Source organism: Paramormyrops kingsleyae, chromosome 13 (genome assembly GCF_048594095.1).
Source record: "Paramormyrops kingsleyae isolate MSU_618 chromosome 13, PKINGS_0.4, whole genome shotgun sequence".
NCBI classification, from domain to species: Eukaryota; Metazoa; Chordata; class Actinopteri; order Osteoglossiformes; family Mormyridae; genus Paramormyrops; species Paramormyrops kingsleyae.
In genome coordinates, this window is record NC_132809.1 from 3759591 (window position 1) to 3787037 (window position 27447).

Here is a 27447-nt window from a genome sequence, read left to right on the forward strand (position 1 = left end):
ATCCTGCTGGAAGTAGCCATCAGAGGATGGGTACATGGTGGTCATAAAGGGATGGACATGGTCAGAAACAATGCTCAGGTAGGCCGTGGCATTTAAACGATGCCCAATTGGCACTAAGGGGCCTAAAGTGTGCCAAGAAAACATCCCCCACACCATTACACCACCACCAGCAGCCTGCACAGTGGTAACAAGGCATGATGGATCCATGTTCTCATTCTGTTTACGCCAAATTCTGACTCTACCATTTGAATGTCTCAACAGAAATCGAGACTCATCAGACCAGGCAACATTTTTCCAGTCTTCAACTGTCCAATTTTGGTGAGCTCGTGCAAATTGTAGCCTCTTTTTCCTATTTGTAGTGGAGATGAGTGGTACCCGGTGGGGTCTTCTGCTGTTGTAGCCCATCCGCCTCAAGGTTGTGCGTGTTGTGGCTTCACAAATGCTTTGCTGCATACCTCGGTTGTAACGAGTGGTTATTTCAGCCAAAGTTGCTCTTCTATCAGCTTGAATCAGTCGGACCATTCTCCTCTGACCTCTAGCATCAACAAGGCATTTTCGCCCAACGGGACTGCCGCATACTGGATGTTTTTCCCTTTGCACACCATTCTTTGTAAACCCTAGAAATGGTTGTGCGTGAAAATCCCAGTAACTGAGCAGATTGTGAAATACTCAGACCGGCCCGTCTGGCACCAACAACTATGCCACGCTCAAAATTGCTTAAATCACCTTTCTTTCCCATTCTGACATTCAGTTTGGAGTTCAGGAGATTGTCTTGACCAGGACCACACCCCTAAATGCATTGAAGCAACTGCCATGTGATTGGTTGATTAGATAATTGCATTAATGAGAAATTGAACAGGTGTTCCTAATAATCCTTTAGGTGAGCATATATGCTATGTCTAGATCTCCTGGGGAAATCAAGAGTGTTGCCCACAAACATTGTTCAGCTTTTGGCCTAACATGGTCCTTGCGTGTTTTAAAGTTGCGTGAAGTGGAGTGAGGAGCATTCTGAACATCAAACTATTTTAAGATAAATTGTCTGTAACAGGAAATTTAGTTTCTCAATTTATTTCTTATATATTATTTTGTTAATTATTGAGTTCAAAGTTTTGTAGTAAATGGTGATATTGTCATCAATTTGGTGATAATGCGAGCCAAACATTTCTCGAAAATGACATTTGCATACAGTAAGTAAAACATTCTGAAATCATATTTCTATTTTATTCTGCTGCTGCTTACATGTTTACATCTCTGTCTCTCTCGCTCTCTCTCTCCAGGACAGTGAAAGTAGGACTATTTACCCTTGTTTATGTAGCTGTAGGATGGCCATAATATAGTTTCAATCCGATATCGATGTAATGCTTGTCTGTGATGATTGGTTAACATATTGATTGGTGTATTAATATAGCCGGAAAGTAATAAAACCCATTGCAATCAAGTATACAGTGCCTTATAAAAGTATTCAGTTATCATAATTTTACTCAATTACAAAGGATAGTTAAACGTTTTCCAAATGAGCATTTTATTGCATTTCCAAAGGCACTGTAACTTATTTCTGTGCCAACATTAAAATTAAATAAACTTATGATTTAATGTCGATATGAGATGACAAATTATTCACAAATGATACAGAGGTGCCACTCATTTCCACATACAGTAACTCATCACAATTGGGTGCCACTGTGCTTTTTAATGAAAAGCTGATAAAACTTAAAATGTGGTTCGGTCATGTGTGTAGTCTGTGTGTAGACAAGGAAACAGAGGCATAGTAGCTGTTATTTTTTTATTCCAAAGTCATCCAATTTGCTATTTTCCTTACATACCCACCCATTCACTCACTCACTCACTGACCCACCCACCCATTCACACACCCAAGTCTTCCGTAAGGTGTTTGCAGAACTCGCTGCAGAACCCAGGCTGTGTGAAGTTCCCCTCGTCTTCCACGCCCAATGTAGCCTATGGGACAATAAATAATAAGCAAGCATACTTAGTATCAAAACAGAGCAACAATGTTTTTCATTGCATACTTTCAAGAAAATATTCAGGACCTGACACACAATAAATTGTTCTGGTGACTTTCTTTTTGCAACCACTGACTTCAGCAACAATTGTCAACATTCTTACACAGTATGCATACCTGGTAAGCTGTTCTTATAAGTCTCTAGACAGTGCTGGCAGCATTCCAGGCGATACAATCGTCGGAATTGTGCTTGATAGGCCGCACTGTACAGTTTCCATGGGACTACACCTGTAGGTTTCAAATTTAAGAATGATTCATTAGAGTAAAATCCCTTGTTAATGGGAATACAAACATCCTAACTCAAAGGGTATTCAAATATCATAATATGTTTTATACCTACTGTCAAGCCACTGAAAATGCGCTCGGGCACGGAATGTTTCCCTTCCGACTAAGTCCCAAAAAAAGGTGACAAACAAGTGACAGCTTTAAAAAAGCTTTGTCACCCTCGAACAGGACTACTTCTAAAAGGATATCCTCCAGGACGTCGAGGGGGATCTGTGAAAGAAATCATACAAGCACGCAAATATTATTTTACAATAGTTCTGTAATATAACAAAAACAGACAAAAATAGCATGACTTCTACATTCCAACTCCAACTGCTTAAAATGAAGCTCATTGTTTTCACATTTTTGTAGGGTACAGCACAGTAAGCACAGAGAAAAAAAGAGAAAAACAGCAGGTTCAGCTGTAAGATCAGCTACATAAATACCTGTTCAATGGAGATGGAACCCATTCCTCCTCCTCTACCATCTGTGCTTTCAACACATTGAATTTTCCTAAAAGAAATTATATTGTCACAACTATTGTAAAACTATGACATATTGTAATGGTATCACATAGAGTTGACTCCACCTGAGGGCACAGGTGTAAAACAATTTGATCACGTTGGGCACCAGACCTGGAAAAAGGCAGTCATGATACTACCAGCTTGTCAGACTGAAAGGCTTATATGCATATGGGTCAGAACAATGCATCAGAGTGATAAATATTACAGCATCAACTTTGTAAGGTGTATCAATCCCCACTAGGGTTGTAACGGTATACCGGTATGGCGGTTTATTGTGATATTGACATGTACGATTATCATATCATGCACATTTGCCTATCCGCGGTTTGGAAAAAAAAAAAAGAAACCAGATCTCACCTGCGCTGCTGTGTATATGCAACTTCTTTCCGCTTTACTGCTTAGACTCCACCCATAAATGCACAGCGGCGAAAATGTCCGATAGTGGCTGCAAATTCTAATCTCTATTTCCTGCCGAAAAAAAAATTAAAATCTGCAGTATGGGAATATTTTGGGTATCCGAAAAATGATCGTGGGGTGGATATCCAGTTTGCAAGAAATGTGGACGAACAGTGGCCGCAAAAGGAGGAAATACGTCGAACATGTTCTCCCATATTCGCGAACACCATCCCTCCGTGAAGATAAAGGTAAGTTCCATTTATAACTTAAAGCCGTATTATTTCTGTGATGCAGAGGGAATCCCGGAATCCAGTCATGTAATTGGAGTCAATTACAGTATAATTCAGATGCCACGTAAAATGTCCGATTTGATAGATAGATGGATGAATAAATCAAAATATAGCTGTGCAGCAAATTAAATCGCGATGTGCGTCTGTGAATATACAGCGCAAAAAGGCTGCCGCTTGCTCATTAACCAACTACCCCCCCCCCCCCCCACACACACACACACACACACACACACACACACACACAGCGGCACAGATGATTATTTTGTCCTCCAGGTTCGTGTGCCGCCCCCCATAGAATCCCTCCCGGCGCCCTCCCAACTTCATCCCTTATCGTCTCCGCTCGCCCATCCTCTAGAAAAACGCTTTATTTAGATTATTTTTGTTTTCCTCCAAGTTCGTGTGCCGCCCCCCACGTGACATGAAAAAGTGCCGCCCCGGGCGGCTGCCCCGTTCGCCCATGCCTAAAACCGCCACTGCATGATGGTCATGGTTTTTAAAGCGTCTGCTGTCTCATTCACTATGTGAAGACGTGAACACATGAACATATCCAGAGCTACTCTCAAGAGAACACTTAATGATCATTTTATAATTTTATTTAAAAGAATAATCATCAAATACACTAACTGAAAACTCATAGGTGTTTAGTACAAGTGGACACATTCTCTCACCTCAGCGGTCAAGATTGAGCCCTGAAAATCTCAACATGCTTACATTTCTTCATCATAATCTGACCTGAAAAAAAGCAAAGAAATGCATGCTGCTATGATAATCTCAGGAAAATATTAACAAACATGACCCTGCACATATTGCTCTCCCATATATGCTGTTAAAGAGGAAGGACAGTTTGATTTATTCTTGTCTAATATAAAGAGAAATAACTTATTCCTTATTTTGTTCAAATGGGAGATGCGCAGCTTTATTTTATTTATTTTTCCCCCAAAAGTTAGACTCATACTTCCATAAGTTTTTTTTATTTTCATTAAAAAAAAGTTTGTTACAATAAACCATGTTCATCCAAAAACCATATCTCTTTTTATTCATTTAAGGGTCATTGTAGCTGATGATTATACTAATAATAATGATAGTTTAATACCGTATACCACGAAACCGTGATATTTTCTGAGACGATTATCATACCGTGAAAATCTCATACCGTTACAACCCTAATCCCCACCTTCAGATCAGATCACTAAGACCAATTAATCTGACTCCATTAAATTATGCTGCTGTTTGTAATAGGGTCAGTGGTGGCCTAATGGATAGGGAAGTGCACTTGTAATCGAAAGGTGCCACTGAAGTACCCTGAGCAAGGTACCGCCCCCAAGCACTGCTCTCCTCTGCAATGTCATGGTGTCATATAGGTTAAATGCAGAGTACACATTTTGTTGTTGTGCACTGTGTGCTGTGGTGTGTCAATGACAACTAATCACTTCACTTATATGCCATGCACTACGAGGCATCACAGAAAATATTTAAAAAGTATGACACAAAAGGAATTGTATTACTGATTAATGAATAGTTTGTTTCCAAGTTATAAATAATATAATAACCGATACATTAGATGTTAAAAGTTATAACACCCATAAACAATGACAACTGTATTACATGAAATGGTTGCCAATTGTTAAATGGTTTCCAAATTTGCGACTAAGAGAGCCCATGCGGCAATCAATCAAATGAGTCAATCAATATATAAACAAACAAACAAATACGGAGGAACAAAACATAAAACATGCACCTCTGAGTCTCTGATTTCCGATCGGGCACTTGTGTGCTCCAGATGTGGTAGTCCCCAGCAGTCATCACTGCACACTGGTAGATCTCCTGTCATACATATCAGACCATGCATGAAAATATTAACCAAATAAGTGTTTCACCACATTTCTGTGATACTGAGCCATCTTATGAAGCATATAACACTTTCTTAGGGTGGCTGAAGGTTGGTATACATTTAGCTGCAGATCAAGTACCCACTGCAAACATACATAAGTATACATATTCTAAAAAACATGGATGTGTTAAGGTTTTTATTAAGTTGTACAACCAGGCCCTCAAAAAATATATATTGTCTTCATACCAGGGGATGCTGCAGTTGTCATACCATGAGCTGGTGCTGCTGTTGTTGTTTGTGCTTGTTCGGCTGGTGCTTCAGCTGGTGCTGCAAAAAAGCACATTTTAAACCAAATGATTTAGAATGAGTTAAATCGGTTGTACTGCATGCATTTCTCATCAACGCTATGCTGTCTAGCATTTCTGACAGATTTGTAAGTTATAGCTTTATGATCTTTCAAATTGCAAAATAAACATGAGGAATCACCTACAATTAAAAGACAAATATAACTTCACGGCACCGGACAGCAAAATTACATAAACATGACATAAACATGACATTACCACTAATAATTTAGAATGAGGGTGGAATACATACCCAAAACTGTCTGACCATTGGAATTTAACTGTATGTCCACTCCTTTGCCCAATCTCTTCTTCATGCTTTCTATGGTTCTTGAATTTCTAGCATTGTTGTAGTGACACAAAATATTTCGCATCAAAAAGACATGCGATGAGGGAGTCATCATGTTGAGAAAATGATTGTTTTTCCTCATTCCAGCAAAGAGCTGTTCAGCACACGGGCTGTTGATCCAACCACGTAACTCTGGGACCAGTTCCACCTTTCGCAAGACATCCCTGGCATCTTTTGAGTTTGCCTCATGAAATCTATCATAAAGAGCATAATGCTCAGACGATCCAGTTATAGGGTGGCCATTTTCATCAGGAACTGGCTTCTTGGTGACTAGCCATGGCAAGCTCACTTTTATCTGTCCAGTAGTGGCACATCTGATGTTATCTTCAGTAGGCTCAAGTAACCTACCCCCATGAGGTTTGAAGGGTAATGATTCTGGATCTCTTAGGTTGGTATGTGTTGCCAACCCTCTCGCAAAATCATATAATACAATGTTTGGAAAATGTTTCATCGACAATAAAAGGTCAGCAAAGTCCCGGGGGCTCTCAGCCCTTATGTTGAACTTAACACCATACACCACAGCACAAGGACAGGTGACCACAGCCCATCCACCTGTTTAAGGAAACTGTAAATCAGAGTGCAACCATTCCAAGTAATGAAACTAAGAACTGTCTGTAAAAACGGTCTCTCAGTAATAGAACACAACTTACCAGAAGCTCCCCAGATCTGTGAAAACACCTTATCATAACTCGCTCTGTTCTTCATTTCTTGTTGAAGTCTCGTTACCAGGTCCATCCGTGAGCCTTTGGGGTCTATGCCACACTGTCGGCACAGAGCACGCACAGCTTCCATCTATAATGAACATTAGTATAGTTGGTCTGGCGTGGTTCAAAAACACACATCTTTGACAAAACTGACAAAAATTGACTTAAGTTCAGTACCTTGAGCTTAAGAAGTTCATCAGTCAGTCGGTCCTCTGTGAGGTTAAACTCAGATTCCTCCTTTGCACTACAAGCAGAATACACTTCTTTGTATTCAGTGTTGAGTACAACATCCCTATCTCTTGTGTGAGGACCAATCCACGGAGCCCAACTATGGTAACTGGGATGGACGACAAATGGGTTTGACTTGTTGCCTTTAAATGATGTTAGAAAATATTATTAACATAACAGTACATTATTCCACGATAAACAAAGTAAATGCTAGAATACTGTCATCCCACCTAGAACATTGTGCGGACTGTACTTACTTGGGACCAACCCACGGCTGATCATTTCAAGGGAAACCATCTCCCAGAAATTTTCAACACTTACCTTTCCATCAAAAGTCTGAGATGGTTCCTCAATGCTGCTCACTAAGGAAAGCAAGACTTAAGTAAGCATGTTCCAAACAGTCATAGCTGGATATGTGGTGCTTGAAACAATGTAAGACTAAGAAAATGAATAAATGTGTTCACTTACCAGGCATGCTAAAAACGCCCTTCTCATGAAGGTCCATCACAACAGATACTGGATGATAACCACACGATACACAAGCATATGTGTAACCGAGGTCTGACAGTGCTTCAAAGCTTAAATAAGCCTGCAGGACCCTTTCCCTGGATGGATAGGTTTTACCAGAGGTCTTCTCCAACACATCCATGGCACTCCCTACTGCCTGATGAGTCTGTGAAATTGATGTATGACATTTAAAGGCTTTACAATATATTATTTTGATAAAGTATTCGTAATTGTTTTAAATGATTAAAACAACAGAACATGGTTCCTACCTGAAGTGTATTGCGTAGAAAATGGCACATGTATATGGACAGAAGTGTGTGGTCATCGAAATTGTGGACACCATCAGTCCACTCCTGGTATCGATATGCCATACCACACCTGTAGCACCATTTTCTGTACACTGAAATTCCTAATGGACACAAGCACCAGTAAATGTTACACATTTATCTTTCACCATTTTACACTGTGACATGTCTCTATACTTTGCACAGTACTAAAAGCCAGTGTATGAAATTATCTCAGTAAGCATACAAGTGTGAATTGCTGGGAAGGAGGCTAAGCTGCTGATAGTGGAAGTCATGGCTACACTGACATTTACAGTACATGTAGTGAGTAATGAAATGTTAAAATATCGATAATAAATATTTAAATAAAGAGAGAACATACCTTCTATGACATCAGTGATTGTTAGGATTTTAGCCTTAGATGTAATCAGCACAGGTTCGCTTAGAGGAGTGGGCTCTAAACATTCTGAGCAAAAGGTTTCTGATGGTATGAAGTGCACAGGGAAATGAATGGTCTTGACCACGTCTGAGGGGAAAATCGCAGGCAGTTTCTTCTTATGAAAAATGTATTGAACCATCCGCGACAGATTTTTGCCTTCAGGTGAGTATGGAGCTCCTTCTTCTAGGTCAAAACTTTCCATGTCAATTGGAAAATGTTCTGTGATGTTCTCCTCCACACTTCTGGTTTTTCTGAAGAGTGCCTGGTCTGTTTCAAATAAATGCCACTTGGCAACATATTTAGGTATGCATGACTGCCTTGGGTTCGCGCAAGGACAATGCCATGAAATGATTTTAGAATTGTACCTTACCACCACTCTGCCAAGCCGGCTGTAATAGGAGATAGTTGACTCGTATACAGAAATGTGCTTTTTGTAGGGGGGTCCACACACAGTCACCAGACAGGACAACGGGACTCCTGCATCATTTGCTTCTCTCTGACGTACCAAACACCTTTCCTTTTTGTCTTCCCCAAACCACTTGTCATGTACCATCACCTGCAAAACATCCTCTGTAAGTGATGGAGTGTCCATTCTGGCTGGAGGGCAGTACACGAGGGACTGAATGTGGTGGCACTCAAATGGACGAAGGTTTGACCTCTCTGCAAACTCTGCATTAATTCTGCAGATATCCAGCTCACACATTGTTTTTTGTTCAGGACCCCATGTCCTTTTAATGACACGTACTGGTGTGCTGGGTGCTATAAAAGACTTTGCTACTGCAAACACTCCATTTGTGTAATCAACACACTGAGCACTGAGGTGGTTCTGTGCCGTAATGTCCATTTTGATGGGAGTGTGACGTCTTCGAAGATGTATCCGTAGGTTCCGTCTATTAAGGATTAGGCCACAGCTAGTACACTTCACTGTTTTCTGCTTTCTTTGGGTGAGAGGGTGGTAGTGCTGGTGCTGCTGAGGAGCCAGGATCAGAGGAACATGAAGAAAGTGAGGGGTGGAGGATGGGGACTGGGGGAGGGGGACATGCAGCTTCAGAAGCAGTAAAGGAGGGAGCAGGAGAGGCGGGAGGTGACTGATGCGCTTCCGTTGTGGTTGGCTTGGTTTCACTGATGCATTGGGATACATGATGTTTAAACTGGTCTTTGCGTATTATTGTTTGGCTGCAATAAAGACAATGAAAGTGTCCTGTGGGTCTGCAATAATTGTTGCATTTGCTGATGAAGAAACCTGCAAGACGGCAACATGAAGACCAAAGCTATCAACAGAAAAGAAAGGTATACACAGAACGGGACTGGGGGAGTGAGGTCAGGAGTAGCTGATCAGAAAGTTACAGTGTCAAACAAAACACAAACATAGGTAAATTAGCTTACCAATATTCACATGACTTCAGGGACTCCCACTAAGGAACTCCACATCATTTTGTCTATCTTGATTGTAAGAAGTGCATTCTACATTTAAGCATGTGTATGTTTTAAAACCACCAAAATCAATAGACCAATAAACATCATTAGGAATTACCTCTATGCTGTACTGCATGTCTCACGTGGCTCTGAATGTGTGTTGTAAATTTGAATTGTTGGTCAGTTGCATAAGTGCAGCATGGGCATCTGAACACACCGTCTAGGCAAAACCATGTTGCATCAGGACTGGCCTGTAAATGCGTTGGATGCTTTAAAACATAAACAATAAAACATTGTGTAAACTTACTGTTACTCTGAGGTGCACGCTCATTCTAACAACATAACATGCATGCAGAAGTAATGCAGCTTGTAAGGTTATCAGGCTGTGATATCGATAAAATATCTTATAGAGCATTCATATCATCAGCATTAACTTGAGTATCCTGAGCATCATAATATAGCCTAAACATCTGCATAATTAACAATCATAATATACTATTTTTACATAAATACCATTGAGGTTGTTGGTGTAATTTAATAATATATCGGTCACATACTCCATAACTCTTAATAAAACAATTCGGTCATCATAATCAGAAAAACTCAAAAGCACCTGTCGTAGTCTGTTTTCTACATATGCATTTGTGATAAATATTTTGCAATATTGTCATATAATTTTTAGGACATAAGGCCCAGACCTGCGGTCCCTGAAACAAAAGAGAAACAACCTAGCAGCAAAACGTACCGTCTGCGTTTTCTAGTGTTACGCCCTAAAACAAAACATATATACATGATTTATTTATTCAAATTTCATTTTAGTCTATTCAATGTGTTACCCTTCTCATGTTCTGAATCTAAGGGCATTTCAAGTCCAGAAATTTTAACTAGAGACACAATATTTAAGTAGAGGCATACCCAATTTCATTTTAGTCTATTCAATGTGTTACCCTTCTCATGTTCTGAATCTAAGGGCATTTCAAGTCCGGAAATTTTAACTAGAGACACAATATTTAAGTAGAGGCATACCCAAGCGAAACAAGAGAAAGTGTGAAACAAGCACAACTACTTTAGCCCAAGTTTTTAAAAATGAGAAAAAGCCGTAATCAGTTTAACAGTTTTATTTCAATGTCAAAGAGAAAAAAAAACACTTCACCAAAGGCGAAGATCCATCCATAGCGGCTCTGGGTCCCGTCAGCGTAGCACAAAGCTAGCGTGATCTAGGCTGCCATTATCCAAGGAGCAGGGCCAGGCGCGTGCCACCCGTTTGAACAATGCGGGCGAAATAACTGCCTTATGGGATGCGAAGCTTGCGCATGCGCAGTGACGCAGACGCGCCTTTCAAAATGGCGGCGGCAGCAACACACGCGAAAGATCGATCTCCTGTATTTTCTTAGTTTTATTCTAAACAAGATGCCCCGATTTCATTTAAATACATTTAATAGCTGTAGGAACTAGTGAGCGGTATTTAGCAACATGCTATGTTAGAATAATGCCATCAAACGTGTCTGTTAAGCATATCACAGCGGACATACACGGAGGAAACATGGGGTAGAATCAAACAGGCCACAGGCTTTGAGATAGGCTGGCTCCCCAAGCTATTGCCCCCATTTAGCCCGAATGTCATAGACCTCTCCCCCCCCCCACATCCTGACAAAGATGTATTTAGTTGTATTTTGTTATCAGGGTGATCGTCCGTTCGCAGGCCACTTTGGCCATGTGGTGTAGTCATAAACCGTCGCGGATGTTTACCCGAAACCGGGGCATCAAACAAAGAATAAGGATTCCTTAGACAACCCATTTCAAAATATGGCAGCAACAAACGGAGTGCCCAGTTATTTCAAATAAACCATGACCTTTTTTTTAAAGTATTGAAGCACTTTTCTACCAATGTGAATAATAAACATTTTAGACAAAAAAAATCAACGAATAACGCTGGTAATTCGTTGTCAAAATGAGCGTACGGCATTAGCCCAGAAGAGGGGTGGCAATTTGCATATGTGAAAGCCTATGTGAATGAGACACAGGTCCAAAACTTTTAACTAGAGACACAATATTTAAGTAGAGGCATACCCAAGCGAAACAAGAGAAAGTGTGAAACAAGCACAACTACTTTAGCCCAAGTTTTTAAAAATGAGAAAAAGCCGTAATCAGTTTAACAGTTTTATTTCAATGTCAAAGAGAAAAAAAAACACTTCACCAAAGGCGAAGATCCATCCATAGCGGCTCTGGGTCCCGTCAGCGTAGCACAAAGCTAGCGTGATCTAGGCTGCCATTATCCAAGGAGCAGGGCCAGGCGCGTGCCACCCGTTTGAACAATGCGGGCGAAATAACTGCCTTATGGGATGCGAAGCTTGCGCATGCGCAGTGACGCAGACGCGCCTTTCAAAATGGCGGCGGCAGCAACACACGCGAAAGATCGATCTCCTGTATTTTCTTAGTTTTATTCTAAACAAGATGCCCCGATTTCATTTAAATACATTTAATAGCTGTAGGAACTAGTGAGCGGTATTTAGCAACATGCTATGTTAGAATAATGCCATCAAACGTGTCTGTTAAGCATATCACAGCGGACATACACGGAGGAAACATGGGGTAGAATCAAACAGGCCACAGGCTTTGAGATAGGCTGGCTCCCCAAGCTATTGCCCCCATTTAGCCCGAATGTCATAGACCTCTCCCCCCCCCCACATCCTGACAAAGATGTATTTAGTTGTATTTTGTTATCAGGGTGATCGTCCGTTCGCAGGCCACTTTGGCCATGTGGTGTAGTCATAAACCGTCGCGGATGTTTACCCGAAACCGGGGCATCAAACAAAGAATAAGGATTCCTTAGACAACCCATTTCAAAATATGGCAGCAACAAACGGAGTGCCCAGTTATTTCAAATAAACCATGACCTTTTTTTTAAAGTATTGAAGCACTTTTCTACCAATGTGAATAATAAACATTTTAGACAAAAAAAATCAACGAATAACGCTGGTAATTCGTTGTCAAAATGAGCGTACGGCATTAGCCCAGAAGAGGGGTGGCAATTTGCATATGTGAAAGCCTATGTGAATGAGACACAGGTCCAAAACTTTTAACTAGAGACACAATATTTAAGTAGAGGCATACCCAAGCGAAACAAGAGAAAGTGTGAAACAAGCACAACTACTTTAGCCCAAGTTTTTAAAAATGAGAAAAAGCCGTAATCAGTTTAACAGTTTTATTTCAATGTCAAAGAGAAAAAAAAACACTTCACCAAAGGCGAAGATCCATCCATAGCGGCTCTGGGTCCCGTCAGCGTAGCACAAAGCTAGCGTGATCTAGGCTGCCATTATCCAAGGAGCAGGGCCAGGCGCGTGCCACCCGTTTGAACAATGCGGGCGAAATAACTGCCTTATGGGATGCGAAGCTTGCGCATGCGCAGTGACGCAGACGCGCCTTTCAAAATGGCGGCGGCAGCAACACACGCGAAAGATCGATCTCCTGTATTTTCTTAGTTTTATTCTAAACAAGATGCCCCGATTTCATTTAAATACATTTAATAGCTGTAGGAACTAGTGAGCGGTATTTAGCAACATGCTATGTTAGAATAATGCCATCAAACGTGTCTGTTAAGCATATCACAGCGGACATACACGGAGGAAACATGGGGTAGAATCAAACAGGCCACAGGCTTTGAGATAGGCTGGCTCCCCAAGCTATTGCCCCCATTTAGCCCGAATGTCATAGACCTCCCCCCCCCCCACATCCTGACAAAGATGTATTTAGTTGTATTTTGTTATCAGGGTGATCGTCCGTTCGCAGGCCACTTTGGCCATGTGGTGTAGTCATAAACCGTCGCGGATGTTTACCCGAAACCGGGGCATCAAACAAAGAATAAGGATTCCTTAGACAACCCATTTCAAAATATGGCAGCAACAAACGGAGTGCCCAGTTATTTCAAATAAACCATGACCTTTTTTTTAAAGTATTGAAGCACTTTTCTACCAATGTGAATAATAAACATTTTAGACAAAAAAAATCAACGAATAACGCTGGTAATTCGTTGTCAAAATGAGCGTACGGCATTAGCCCAGAAGAGGGGTGGCAATTTGCATATGTGAAAGCCTATGTGAATGAGACACAGGTCCAAAACTTTTAACTAGAGACACAATATTTAAGTAGAGGCATACCCAAGCGAAACAAGAGAAAGTGTGAAACAAGCACAACTACTTTAGCCCAAGTTTTTAAAAATGAGAAAAAGCCGTAATCAGTTTAACAGTTTTATTTCAATGTCAAAGAGAAAAAAAAACACTTCACCAAAGGCGAAGATCCATCCATAGCGGCTCTGGGTCCCGTCAGCGTAGCACAAAGCTAGCGTGATCTAGGCTGCCATTATCCAAGGAGCAGGGCCAGGCGCGTGCCACCCGTTTGAACAATGCGGGCGAAATAACTGCCTTATGGGATGCGAAGCTTGCGCATGCGCAGTGACGCAGACGCGCCTTTCAAAATGGCGGCGGCAGCAACACACGCGAAAGATCGATCTCCTGTATTTTCTTAGTTTTATTCTAAACAAGATGCCCCGATTTCATTTAAATACATTTAATAGCTGTAGGAACTAGTGAGCGGTATTTAGCAACATGCTATGTTAGAATAATGCCATCAAACGTGTCTGTTAAGCATATCACAGCGGACATACACGGAGGAAACATGGGGTAGAATCAAACAGGCCACAGGCTTTGAGATAGGCTGGCTCCCCAAGCTATTGCCCCCATTTAGCCCGAATGTCATAGACCTCTCCCCCCCCCCACATCCTGACAAAGATGTATTTAGTTGTATTTTGTTATCAGGGTGATCGTCCGTTCGCAGGCCACTTTGGCCATGTGGTGTAGTCATAAACCGTCGCGGATGTTTACCCGAAAACCGGGGCATCAAACAAAGAATAAGGATTCCTTAGACAACCCATTTCAAAATATGGCAGCAACAAACGGAGTGCCCAGTTATTTCAAATAAACCATGACCTTTTTTTTAAAGTATTGAAGCACTTTTCTACCAATGTGAATAATAAACATTTTAGACAAAAAAAATCAACGAATAACGCTGGTAATTCGTTGTCAAAATGAGCGTACGGCATTAGCCCAGAAGAGGGGTGGCAATTTGCATATGTGAAAGCCTATGTGAATGAGACACAGGTCCAAAACTTTTAACTAGAGACACAATATTTAAGTAGAGGCATACCCAAGCGAAACAAGAGAAAGTGTGAAACAAGCACAACTACTTTAGCCCAAGTTTTTAAAAATGAGAAAAAGCCGTAATCAGTTTAACAGTTTTATTTCAATGTCAAAGAGAAAAAAAAACACTTCACCAAAGGCGAAGATCCATCCATAGCGGCTCTGGGTCCCGTCAGCGTAGCACAAAGCTAGCGTGATCTAGGCTGCCATTATCCAAGGAGCAGGGCCAGGCGCGTGCCACCCGTTTGAACAATGCGGGCGAAATAACTGCCTTATGGGATGCGAAGCTTGCGCATGCGCAGTGACGCAGACGCGCCTTTCAAAATGGCGGCGGCAGCAACACACGCGAAAGATCGATCTCCTGTATTTTCTTAGTTTTATTCTAAACAAGATGCCCCGATTTCATTTAAATACATTTAATAGCTGTAGGAACTAGTGAGCGGTATTTAGCAACATGCTATGTTAGAATAATGCCATCAAACGTGTCTGTTAAGCATATCACAGCGGACATACACGGAGGAAACATGGGGTAGAATCAAACAGGCCACAGGCTTTGAGATAGGCTGGCTCCCCAAGCTATTGCCCCCATTTAGCCCGAATGTCATAGACCTCTCCCCCCCCCCACATCCTGACAAAGATGTATTTAGTTGTATTTTGTTATCAGGGTGATCGTCCGTTCGCAGGCCACTTTGGCCATGTGGTGTAGTCATAAACCGTCGCGGATGTTTACCCGAAACCGGGGCATCAAACAAAGAATAAGGATTCCTTAGACAACCCATTTCAAAATATGGCAGCAACAAACGGAGTGCCCAGTTATTTCAAATAAACCATGACCTTTTTTTTAAAGTATTGAAGCACTTTTCTACCAATGTGAATAATAAACACTTTAGACAAAAAAAAATCAACGAATAACGCTGGTAATTCGTTGTCAAAATGAGCGTACGGCATTAGCCCAGAAGAGGGGTGGCAATTTGCATATGTGAAAGCCTATGTGAATGAGACACAGGTCCAAAACTTTTAACTAGAGACACAATATTTAAGTAGAGGCATACCCAAGCGAAACAAGAGAAAGTGTGAAACAAGCACAACTACTTTAGCCCAAGTTTTTAAAAATGAGAAAAAGCCGTAATCAGTTTAACAGTTTTATTTCAATGTCAAAGAGAAAAAAAAACACTTCACCAAAGGCGAAGATCCATCCATAGCGGCTCTGGGTCCCGTCAGCGTAGCACAAAGCTAGCGTGATCTAGGCTGCCATTATCCAAGGAGCAGGGCCAGGCGCGTGCCACCCGTTTGAACAATGCGGGCGAAATAACTGCCTTATGGGATGCGAAGCTTGCGCATGCGCAGTGACGCAGACGCGCCTTTCAAAATGGCGGCGGCAGCAACACACGCGAAAGATCGATCTCCTGTATTTTCTTAGTTTTATTCTAAACAAGATGCCCCGATTTCATTTAAATACATTTAATAGCTGTAGGAACTAGTGAGCGGTATTTAGCAACATGCTATGTTAGAATAATGCCATCAAACGTGTCTGTTAAGCATATCACAGCGGACATACACGGAGGAAACATGGGGTAGAATCAAACAGGCCACAGGCTTTGAGATAGGCTGGCTCCCCAAGCTATTGCCCCCATTTAGCCCGAATGTCATAGACCTCCCCCCCCCCCCACATCCTGACAAAGATGTATTTAGTTGTATTTTGTTATCAGGGTGATCGTCCGTTCGCAGGCCACTTTGGCCATGTGGTGTAGTCATAAACCGTCGCGGATGTTTACCCGAAACCGGGGCATCAAACAAAGAATAAGGATTCCTTAGACAACCCATTTCAAAATATGGCAGCAACAAACGGAGTGCCCAGTTATTTCAAATAAACCATGACCTTTTTTTAAAGTATTGAAGCACTTTTCTACCAATGTGAATAATAAACATTTTAGACAAAAAAAATCAACGAATAACGCTGGTAATTCGTTGTCAAAATGAGCGTACGGCATTAGCCCAGAAGAGGGGTGGCAATTTGCATATGTGAAAGCCTATGTGAATGAGACACAGGTCCAAAACTTTTAACTAGAGACACAATATTTAAGTAGAGGCATACCCAAGCGAAACAAGAGAAAGTGTGAAACAAGCACAACTACTTTAGCCCAAGTTTTTAAAAATGAGAAAAAGCCGTAATCAGTTTAACAGTTTTATTTCAATGTCAAAGAGAAAAAAAAACACTTCACCAAAGGCGAAGATCCATCCATAGCGGCTCTGGGTCCCGTCAGTGTAGCACAAAGCTAGCGTGATCTAGGCTGCCATTATCCAAGGAGCAGGGCCAGGCGCGTGCCACCCGTTTGAACAATGCGGGCGAAATAACTGCCTTATGGGATGCGAAGCTTGCGCATGCGCAGTGACGCAGACGCGCCTTTCAAAATGGCGGCGGCAGCAACACACGCGAAAGATCGATCTCCTGTATTTTCTTAGTTTTATTCTAAACAAGATGCCCCGATTTCATTTAAATACATTTAATAGCTGTAGGAACTAGTGAGCGGTATTTAGCAACATGCTATGTTAGAATAATGCCATCAAACGTGTCTGTTAAGCATATCACAGCGGACATACACGGAGGAAACATGGGGTAGAATCAAACAGGCCACAGGCTTTGAGATAGGCTGGCTCCCCAAGCTATTGCCCCCATTTAGCCCGAATGTCATAGACCTGCCCCGCCCCACATCCTGACAAAGATGTATTTAGTTGTATTTTGTTATCAGGGTGATCGTCCGTTCGCAGGCCACTTTGGCCATGTGGTGTAGTCATAAACCGTCGCGGATGTTTACCCGAAACCGGGGCATCAAACAAAGAATAAGGATTCCTTAGACAACCCATTTCAAAATATGGCAGCAACAAACGGAGTGCCCAGTTATTTCAAATAAACCATGACCTTTTTTTAAAGTATTGAAGCACTTTTCTACCAATGTGAATAATAAACATTTTAGACAAAAAAAATCAACGAATAACGCTGGCAATTCGTTGTCAAAATGAGCGTACGGCATTAGCCCAGAAGAGGGGTGGCAATTTGCATATGTGAAAGCCTATGTGAATGAGACACAGGTCCCAAACTTTTAACTAGAGACACAATATTTAAGTAGAGGCATATGTAGTGGATCCTCTTGTGCGTTGTGTGCGTTGATAATAAAAGAGACTCCACACAAGGATGTAGTTGTCATGTGCTTTAGTTTTTGATTTCTTCGAGTCTGCATTGAAACATAACAGCCACCATGAGACAGTGAAAGGAGGAATCTCTGCTCTAGTTGTGCCTCCTATCGCTATGACATCCCGCGTAAGAGAGCTAACAAGCATTGACAATTCTTTGAACAACAATAATAATGAAAATATAATGGAGAGAAAAGCAAATACAGCAAAATAAAACAATGCTATAATGATCCATTTACATACCTGCATTGAAACATAACAGCCACCATGAGACAGTGAAAGGAGGAATCTCTGCTCTAGTTGTGCCTGTCAATCATTACATACTTTTTCAGTGTATATTCGTTTCACAGGAAATACATTCAAATCTCTCCTGGATCATTAAAAATAAACAAATATAACTTCATAAGTTATAATTGTATAACTTCTATCACAGATGAAACTTTTAAACTCTTTTACCAAAGAATCATGAAATACTGAAAACGCAGAAGCGTACCGCATGTGTAATGGCGACCATTAATCACAATCATACCTGGAATAAACGTACTCTTTACAACATTCATAACTTGGATTACTAATCCCCGAACAGAGTTAACAAACAACCACGTTTCACACAGAAACTCTATAAACAATCAGTAATGAACAATATTTAACCACTTTTTCCGAGGAGCTGATAAAACATACCTCCTATCGCTATGACATCCCGCGTAAGAGAGAGCGCGCCCGGAAATGACATCAGCTCTACCCTCGCGGTTACACACTACATAGTCTACGTGACAGCGGTTCCTGAACATCTTAGATAAATTAACTAATTCACAAAAAGGGAAAACAAAAAAATAATAATTCAGAAATATAAATTGACCTATATAAAGAAATGAAAATGATGCATAACATATACTCAATCACATGACCTACACTCACGCAGTGTCTCCTAATACAAATTTCAAAATAAAAATTCTGTACATTTAGTGCAATTGGTTAATAGCAATTTCAATAATCTAGTGTAACAACATTACACTTGCCACATCCACCCCCACTGTTTTACACTAGATTATCGGACAGACCAACATCTCGACTCATCAGCGTTGTCATTCCACATAAACCATCCTAGGTCATACAGCTTTAAAGCTATCTTGTTACAGATTCAGATAAATCAAGGGCAGCTAATCCCCAACCTACCATTTGAAAAGCCATGCCATATACACAGCCTCAAGTATGACATACACTAACAGCCACTAAGTGAGCTTGCTTTTACAAGCAAACCCATATATCAAAGATCATAAAAAAAATCCTCCTTTCCCCCAGGAAAAGTTGACAGGTGTACACTTAAGCACCAAAATACACAGAGCAACACAAAACCGATACCCGATGGAAAAGTAAGAAAAAAAAAAAAAAAACACAGTCACACTTCTATCACAGGACAGACCCCTTGAGTCGACATTATCTGTATCAATCTGCTGACGGGTTTAATAATTCTACCAAACCTTGTGTGCATTCTTTGCTGTTCATGAGATTCTGCTACAACATGACAAAAATCTTCATGTTGAGACGAACTCACAGGTCGCTCTTCCGAAACAGTGCAATTATGATCAGCAACAGCCATCACAATTTGAGACACAGAATCTTCGTTCTGAACATCTAGTACAGGTGGCACCTCCTCGTATGGTGCATGGCACACAGACATTGAACCATGAGACGTATCGTCAGAATCGGCCTGACACTCCATCCCCCCATCATGGCTAGTGTGTCGCATCACTTCGTAATCACAAATCCCATGTTCAACACTGTCCGTCACACCCTCCATTTCACCCGCACCCATGCCCGCAACCTCATTCAAATCAGCAATCCATTGAGAAGTTCTGTCTGCAGAATTACCTGTCGGACAGTCAGTATGTGACGTAGCACAGTTCGAACATAGATCACTCTCTGAATCCACTGAATCATCCCAAGCAGGCAATGGTAAGAAGTTCACAGGCATCAACAGATTCCGATGGACAGTCCTGACACGACCTGAACCAGGGTGGCGAATCTTGTACGTATTCAAGGAACAGTTCTTACTCACTACAATATACACTGCGCTTTCCCAACGGTCAGCTAATTTCCTTTTTCCTTTCTCCCCCTTGTTTGCCAGGAGGACCCTATCACCCAACTCCAACAAATGACCCTTGCACTTGCGATTATAATGTTCAGCCTGTTTGCTCTGTTGTTGGCGTGCATGTCGTTGTGCGAGTGACATAGCCTCCCTTAAATCCTCCCCCAGGGACTGGACATATTTACTCACATCAACAGTTCCCCCATCCAAAATTACACTCTCAAACAAAACATCCACTGGCAATCTCGGGGTACGACCAAACATCAAGAAGAAAGGAGGGTAGCCAGTAGTCTCATGCCTAGTGCAATTGTATGAAAAAGTCAGTGTGTTCAGCATCCGAGGCCAGTTAATCTTAGACCTCGGAGGCAAAGACCTTAGCATATCACCGAGCGTACGATTAAACCTTTCGGTCTGACCGTTACCCATAGGATGATATGGTGTGGTACGAGATTTGGCAACACCTGACAATTTTAACATTTCTGCAATTAGAGAACTTTCAAAGTTCGCACCCTTATCAGAATGAATACGTGCCGGGAAACCATATACACAGAAGAAATTGTTCCACAGAACACGAGCAACAGACTTTGCAGTTTGATTCGGACAAACGTACGCACATGCAAGTTTTGTGAAATGGTCGGTTATCACCAACACATCAACCGACTTGTTATTGACATCCTCAGCCATCCAGAAATCGATACAAACTAACTCTAGCGGTGCTGTTGTAGCTATCGACACAAGTGGTGCCCTGGCCTCCGGCTCAGGAGTCTTACTCAACACACATCTCTTGCAATGCGACACGTGCAGCTTTGTGTCTTTCTCCATAGAAGACCAATAAAATCGCTGTCTTGCAAGCCAAAGAGTGCGGTGTTGGCCCTGATGACCTGCGTCATCATGCACCCCTTTCAGGACCAAACCTCGCAAGGCTGCTGGCACAACGTACTGGAAAACCTTTTTCTTGGTTATTGGATTCTTAGATACCCGGTAAAGCACGCCTAAATTGATTGTGAATTTACCCCATTGCCTGAGTGTTCGTACAGTTTCCTTCGACTCATGACCCTTTTCTCGTCTAGAAGGCCGTCTACCTCGTTCCACAAAGAACCTCACCCTACTTATGACTGGATCCTTACACTGCTTGTCGAGCAACTCAGCATGAGTAAGCTTATTGAAAGGATACTGCGTGTCATCCTCCAAACCTCCCAAATGCTGGACATATGCGACTGCTCTAGCTGCAGCAGCTTCCTCCCAGTGACGATGAGAACGGAGCACAGCTGACATCTCCTCACAAGACACTTTCCCACCAGCAAAACTCTGGACCAAATTAGTCACTTCATGACACCCCTGCGACCCAGACATTGTCTCAACATCCTCCCCTTTTGTACGGTCACAGGATAAATGAAACATACCTTGCACCTGCCCAATCTCGAGCATCTCCGCTTCATGCCTCAAGATGTCATATGGTGTTCTGGTCAGTCTGTGCAAAATCCTGGAGGCTGCAAAAGGCTCCCGGCTTAAGGCATCAGCTACCACGTTCTTCTGTCCAGGTATGTACTGTATGTCAAACTCAAAAGGAGCTAACTTCGCAACCCATCTCTGTTCACAGGCATCAAGCTTCGGCTTGGTTAAAATATACTTGAGCGGGTTGTTATCCGTCCAAACCGTAAACCTGTGCCCGTGAAGCCAATGACTGAATTTATCGCAAATGGCCCATTTCATTGCCAGAAATTCGAGCCTATGAGCGGGATACTTGGACTGAGCATGGTTAAGGGATTTTGAAGCAAAAACGATTGGTCTCGCGACAGCATGCCCCTCCTGAACTTGGGAGAGCACTGCGCCAAGACCCTTCATCGAAGCATCAACAGACAGAATGAACGGTCTCGAGAAGTCAGGATGAGCAAGTAAAACTTGTTTTACCAGCGCCGCCTTCAAATCCTCAAATGCCCCTCTACATTCATCTGTCCAGTCATCAGAGGTGATTTTCCGGACAGCTCCGGTTCTTTTTCCCATACCCTTCGCCTTCCGAGGTTTCTTTTGGCCAGTCGTCAACTGAAAAAGAGGCCTAGCAATCATCGAACAATTCTCAATGAAGTGCTGATAGTATATAACCATCCCCAAAAAGGACCTTATTTTGCCCACCGAAGGGGTGACACCATCAGCCTCCATTAAATCCTCTTCTAATACATTCGTAATAGCCTCTACTTTCATTGGATCACTAGCCACCCCCTGCTGCGAAACGATGTGCCCTAAAAATTTAACTGATTTCTGTAAAAATCTACACTTGGAGGGCGACAGCTTCAAATTATGATCCTTGAGACGCCGAAACACCATTTCAAGTCTCTGCAAACTTTCTTCCTCATCCTTACCAAAGACCAACAGGTCATCCAGGTAGCAGAGTAAGCTCATGAAATTTTGATCCCCGAAAATAGTCAGCATCATTCTCATGAACGTCGCGGGACTGTTGCAAAGCCCCTGTGGTAAGCGGTTGTACTCATGCAGACCAAGGGGAGAGCTGAAGGCGGTAAATTTTTTATCCTCCTCATGTAAAGGGATGTTATAGTACCCAGACGTTAAATCCATGGTGCTAAACAAAGCATTTCCCCCCAGTGCTGCCAGTACATCTGCCTGGTGAGGGAGGGGGTGCGCGTCCCTCACTGTTCGGGCATTCAACCACCGAAAGTCAGTGCACAGCCGCAAGTCCCCATTCTTTTTCCAAACTAATACCAACGGTGACGCGAACTCGCTGGATGATTTTCTGATGATCTCTTTCTGCTCCATTTCATCTAAAGTCTGCTTCAGCTTTAGATAATGTGCCGGTGAGAGTCTGCGGTAAGGTAAACGAAAGGGCTTGTCATCCGTCAAACGAATGCGATGACAGAACCCCTTAGCCTCACCACAATCCAACGAGTGCCTAGAGAAAACACACTCGTATTTCTTTATCAGGTCAACAAGCCTGCTCCTCCAAAAAGGCGACACCTCACAGTCATTCACATTTAAGTCTGTGAGACCAAGCTTATTCAATCGAAAGTCACTAGAGTGCCCAACATCAGACACTGAGCTCTTCGCTGATAAACTACCACAAGAACTTGTACTAGTCCTGGCCACATTCTGGAAAAATTCCTGCTCTGGCACCTGATCAAAATCTTCCAAAGCGACGCATGGATAGACATCAGCCAGCTTCGCGTTCCTGCGCAGCACAATTTCAGAGTTTGTGGGGTTTATCATTTTCACTGGGAGCCAGCCATCGCCCCATAAAGGCGAAATCACTCTTCCAACAAGGACATTACGATGGACACAGCGAGAAGTACTAGGCTCAATCACAACCGTGCTGCCCACTGAGAGTTTCAGTCCTGGTGGCAGCCGACCCCAGACAAGGTGCTCACTCATCGGCTGCAAAACGACAGCAGATTTTGACTTTAAAGTACCAACCTTGTCAGGAATAGCACTACCCCTCCACCTTTCAATGCTGGCAAGCATACGTAGAAACTGACAATCTTCACTCTGATTTGATTGGTCTGGTTTATCTAGAACTCTCCAGAATCCCTCATTCGATTTCATCTCTCTGATTAGGGGTTTCAGCACATTGGTACCAACAATAAGCTGGTCCACCTGTCCACTAACAATAAGAACCGGGACACTAAAACAGGACCCATACACCTCAAGTTTCAGATCACACATACCTACAGGACTAGTCTGCTTCCCACCACACCCAACCAGGACAATGTCTGACGGAGGAATTAACTCCTGATCCAGGACTCCAACTTCTCTCAGTTGAGGTACAACGTCGGCACTCAAAGTAGTCGCCATGGAGCCACTGTCCAGCATTCCCTTCAGACAGACCTTGTCCTGTACCAAAACACTTGTATAAAACAGACTGTCATTCGGCACTAACTGAATAGTATTTTGAAAAATCACAGTTTTGTCTTTGCTTACACTTCCACAATAAAATGAATAAACAGACTCAACATCAGTATCCAAGGAGGACCTTTCATATTGCCCCACATTGCCCTCCCCCCAATGGAGGCTCTCTAGTTTCCCTGAGGTGCGTCATCTCCTCGTCTGCCAGTGCTCTCCCTGGACACAGTTTTCTCACAATTGAAGCTCATATGCCCAGAAGAAAAACACTTAAAGCAGAGATTGTACATCCTGCAATGGGCTGTAGTACTGTGATCTTTGCTGGTACAAACTCTACATTCACGGCTCCGCCAGTTAGCATTCTTGAGCCAGCCACCACGCACTGACTGTGTATTGCAAACAAGAGCCTTTTCCAACATGGTCAAGACTTTGTCTAGTGCACCATTATCTACTGCTGGTGTGGCTGTCTCAGACCTATGAGAAGACAGGGGTGGTGAATCATCAATAGGCTCAAGAACCTTGGCCATTTGGTGACACGCAATTCGCTTGGCTACTTTCTGTTCCCTTAGCATCTCGTCCAATCTCTCTTGGACCTCAGAAGCTGTCCATGACTGTGTAGGTTTACTTTTGAACACTAGGGACAGTCCCTTATCAGGGCAATGCCGAATAAACATTACAGCCAGTTCTCTACTTCGATTTTCTAAGGTTCTGCCCTCCACCCTAAGGCCCTGCTCCGCCACCTCAGCTGCTTTGTTCAACCTTATCCAATAATCTAAGGGACTTTCATTGGAGTAAGGTTTCACAGAGTAGAAATCGGCCAAAGGCATTCCTGAGCTACTGGAATCACTGAAATGGTGCCTCAATACCGTGAAAACAGCATCAACAGTCGGAGTAACCATTCTGTTGCTCAACCAGACCTTGATGATGTCCCTAGCCCTCCCCATTAGTCTGTTCAACACTTCTTCAACCCTTTCAGAGTCTACCACTTCTTTTCTGTTAAGGTACACTCGCATCAGCTCTTCCCACTCCATCATGGAGCATTTGTCTGCACCGTCCCCACGATAATAAGGCGGTGCAGCTATCTCAGACTTCAGCACCAAATTTAACTTGGAAGCATCGATAACAGTCGCATTCGACATCTTAGTGTCAGAAATAATGGGGCTCCCTCCAAAACAACCACCAGGTGACAGACCTGAATTTCTAGTCTGTAACAGACTGTCCCTGATAGCTTCGCCAATTTCAGATCCAATTTGTCTGACAAGGTCACTCATGTCACTTGGAAGACCTGAGTCATGTTTGGCATACCCTGGGTTTGTTATTGGACTACAGCACATGTCAGGTCTAGTACCAACTGATGATCTGAGCATACCACCCCTCCCAGTGCTTGCATACTCAGGACCCTCAAACTGAAAGCCTCTGTCAGGTGTGGTTAGCAGTGCACCCCGTCCTCTACCAGCCAACATTCGGCTGTGGTCGAAAGCCAACCTTCCCTCCTTGTCATCTGTCATAACAAATCCCCAAAATTTGCTTAATACCCACACAAAAAAATTGTGCCTTCAAAATTAAGTGGTCAACCTTACTGCCAAATGTCTATAATGCTGAAGGAATTGACCCTCCAAGAGATAAAGAAGTCCAAACCAGTCACTGACAAACCGCTCCCATAACGTAGGTCAACGATGACATCAGCACAGCACCAGCAAAGACGGTCACTCTCGCAGCATCCCCAGCGGTCAGCAACCAGCAAACCAAACGAAGGGTCACGGCACCATTTTGTAGTGGATCCTCTTGTGCGTTGTGTGCGTTGATAATAAAAGAGACTCCACACAAGGATGTAGTTGTCATGTGCTTTAGTTTTTGATTTCTTCGAGTCTGCATTGAAACATAACAGCCACCATGAGACAGTGAAAGGAGGAATCTCTGCTCTAGTTGTGCCTCCTATCGCTATGACATCCCGCGTAAGAGAGCTAACAAGCATTGACAATTCTTTGAACAACAATAATAATGAAAATATAATGGAGAGAAAAGCAAATACAGCAAAATAAAACAATGCTATAATGATCCATTTACATACCTGCATTGAAACATAACAGCCACCATGAGACAGTGAAAGGAGGAATCTCTGCTCTAGTTGTGCCTGTCAATCATTACATACTTTTTCAGTGTATATTCGTTTCACAGGAAATACATTCAAATCTCTCCTGGATCATTAAAAATAAACAAATATAACTTCATAAGTTATAATTGTATAACTTCTATCACAGATGAAACTTTTAAACTCTTTTACCAAAGAATCATGAAATACTGAAAACGCAGAAGCGTACCGCATGTGTAATGGCGACCATTAATCACAATCATACCTGGAATAAACGTACTCTTTACAACATTCATAACTTGGATTACTAATCCCCGAACAGAGTTAACAAACAACCACGTTTCACACAGAAACTCTATAAACAATCAGTAATGAACAATATTTAACCACTTTTTCCGAGGAGCTGATAAAACATACCTCCTATCGCTATGACATCCCGCGTAAGAGAGAGCGCGCCCGGAAATGACATCAGCTCTACCCTCGCGGTTACACACTACATAGTCTACGTGACAGCGGTTCCTGAACATCTTAGATAAATTAACTAATTCACAAAAAGGGAAAACAAAAAAATAATAATTCAGAAATATAAATTGACCTATATAAAGAAATGAAAATGATGCATAACATATACTCAATCACATGACCTACACTCACGCAGTGTCTCCTAATACAAATTTCAAAATAAAAATTCTGTACATTTAGTGCAATTGGTTAATAGCAATTTCAATAATCTAGTGTAACAACATTACACTTGCCACACATACCCAAGCGAAACAAGAGAAAGTGTGAAACAAGCACAACTATTTTAGCGGTGAGGGTAAAATGCGGACCGTTTACAAACAGCGGATTCCGTGTTTAATAGTGTTGAGGCAATGTTTTCTAGCCATTTAAGAAAGGCAGCAAAGGTTTTTTTTTATACCTTTAAACATTAACAAAAACCGCTAATGTCTTTTCTTTAAAATTTTCAAGTCTATTTCTGTCTGGTTTTTCGCGATAAGTTGCGTGAACGCCTGAGTTAGTGTGTTTTTGGGGCTTGGATACACATCGAGGTCCTGACAGAAATAATTATGTCTGCTTTCACAAACCTAAAGTTAAACTTTAAAGCCCATCGGCGTGTGTGTGTGTGTGTGTGTGTGTGCTTGTGCACATGAGCACAAGCACATGGTTCAATGTAACTGTAGCAGCTTATTCCATTCATTCATTGTGCACATACACACATACACTCACCTAAAGGATTATTAGGAACACCATACTAATATGGTGTTTGACCCCCTTTCGCCTTCAGAACTGCCTTAATTCTACGTGGCATTGATTCAACAAGGTGCTGAAAGCATTCTTTAGAAATGTTGGCCCATATTGATAGGATAGCATCTTGCAGTTGATGGAGATTTGTGGGATGCACATCCAGGGCACGAAGCTCCCGTTCCAACACAT

General features: G+C 42.2%; 2 long non-coding RNA genes across 2 annotated transcripts; both read right to left on the bottom strand.

Moving 5' to 3' along the window:
• Positions 1-17987: 17987 nt before the first annotated feature.
• On the bottom strand, positions 17988-18764 carry LOC140578249 (uncharacterized). The gene is made up of 2 exons (XR_011982348.1): positions 18665-18764; positions 17988-18289 (listed from the first exon to the last, which is right to left on the bottom strand). It is a non-coding gene; the product is annotated as an uncharacterized lncRNA (long non-coding RNA).
• A 6989-nt stretch (positions 18765-25753) lies between these two features.
• Positions 25754-26527, bottom strand: LOC140578250 (uncharacterized). Its single transcript, XR_011982349.1, has 2 exons — positions 26431-26527; positions 25754-26055 (listed from the first exon to the last, which is right to left on the bottom strand). It is a non-coding gene; the product is annotated as an uncharacterized lncRNA (long non-coding RNA).
• Between the last annotated feature and the right edge of the window lie 920 nt (positions 26528-27447).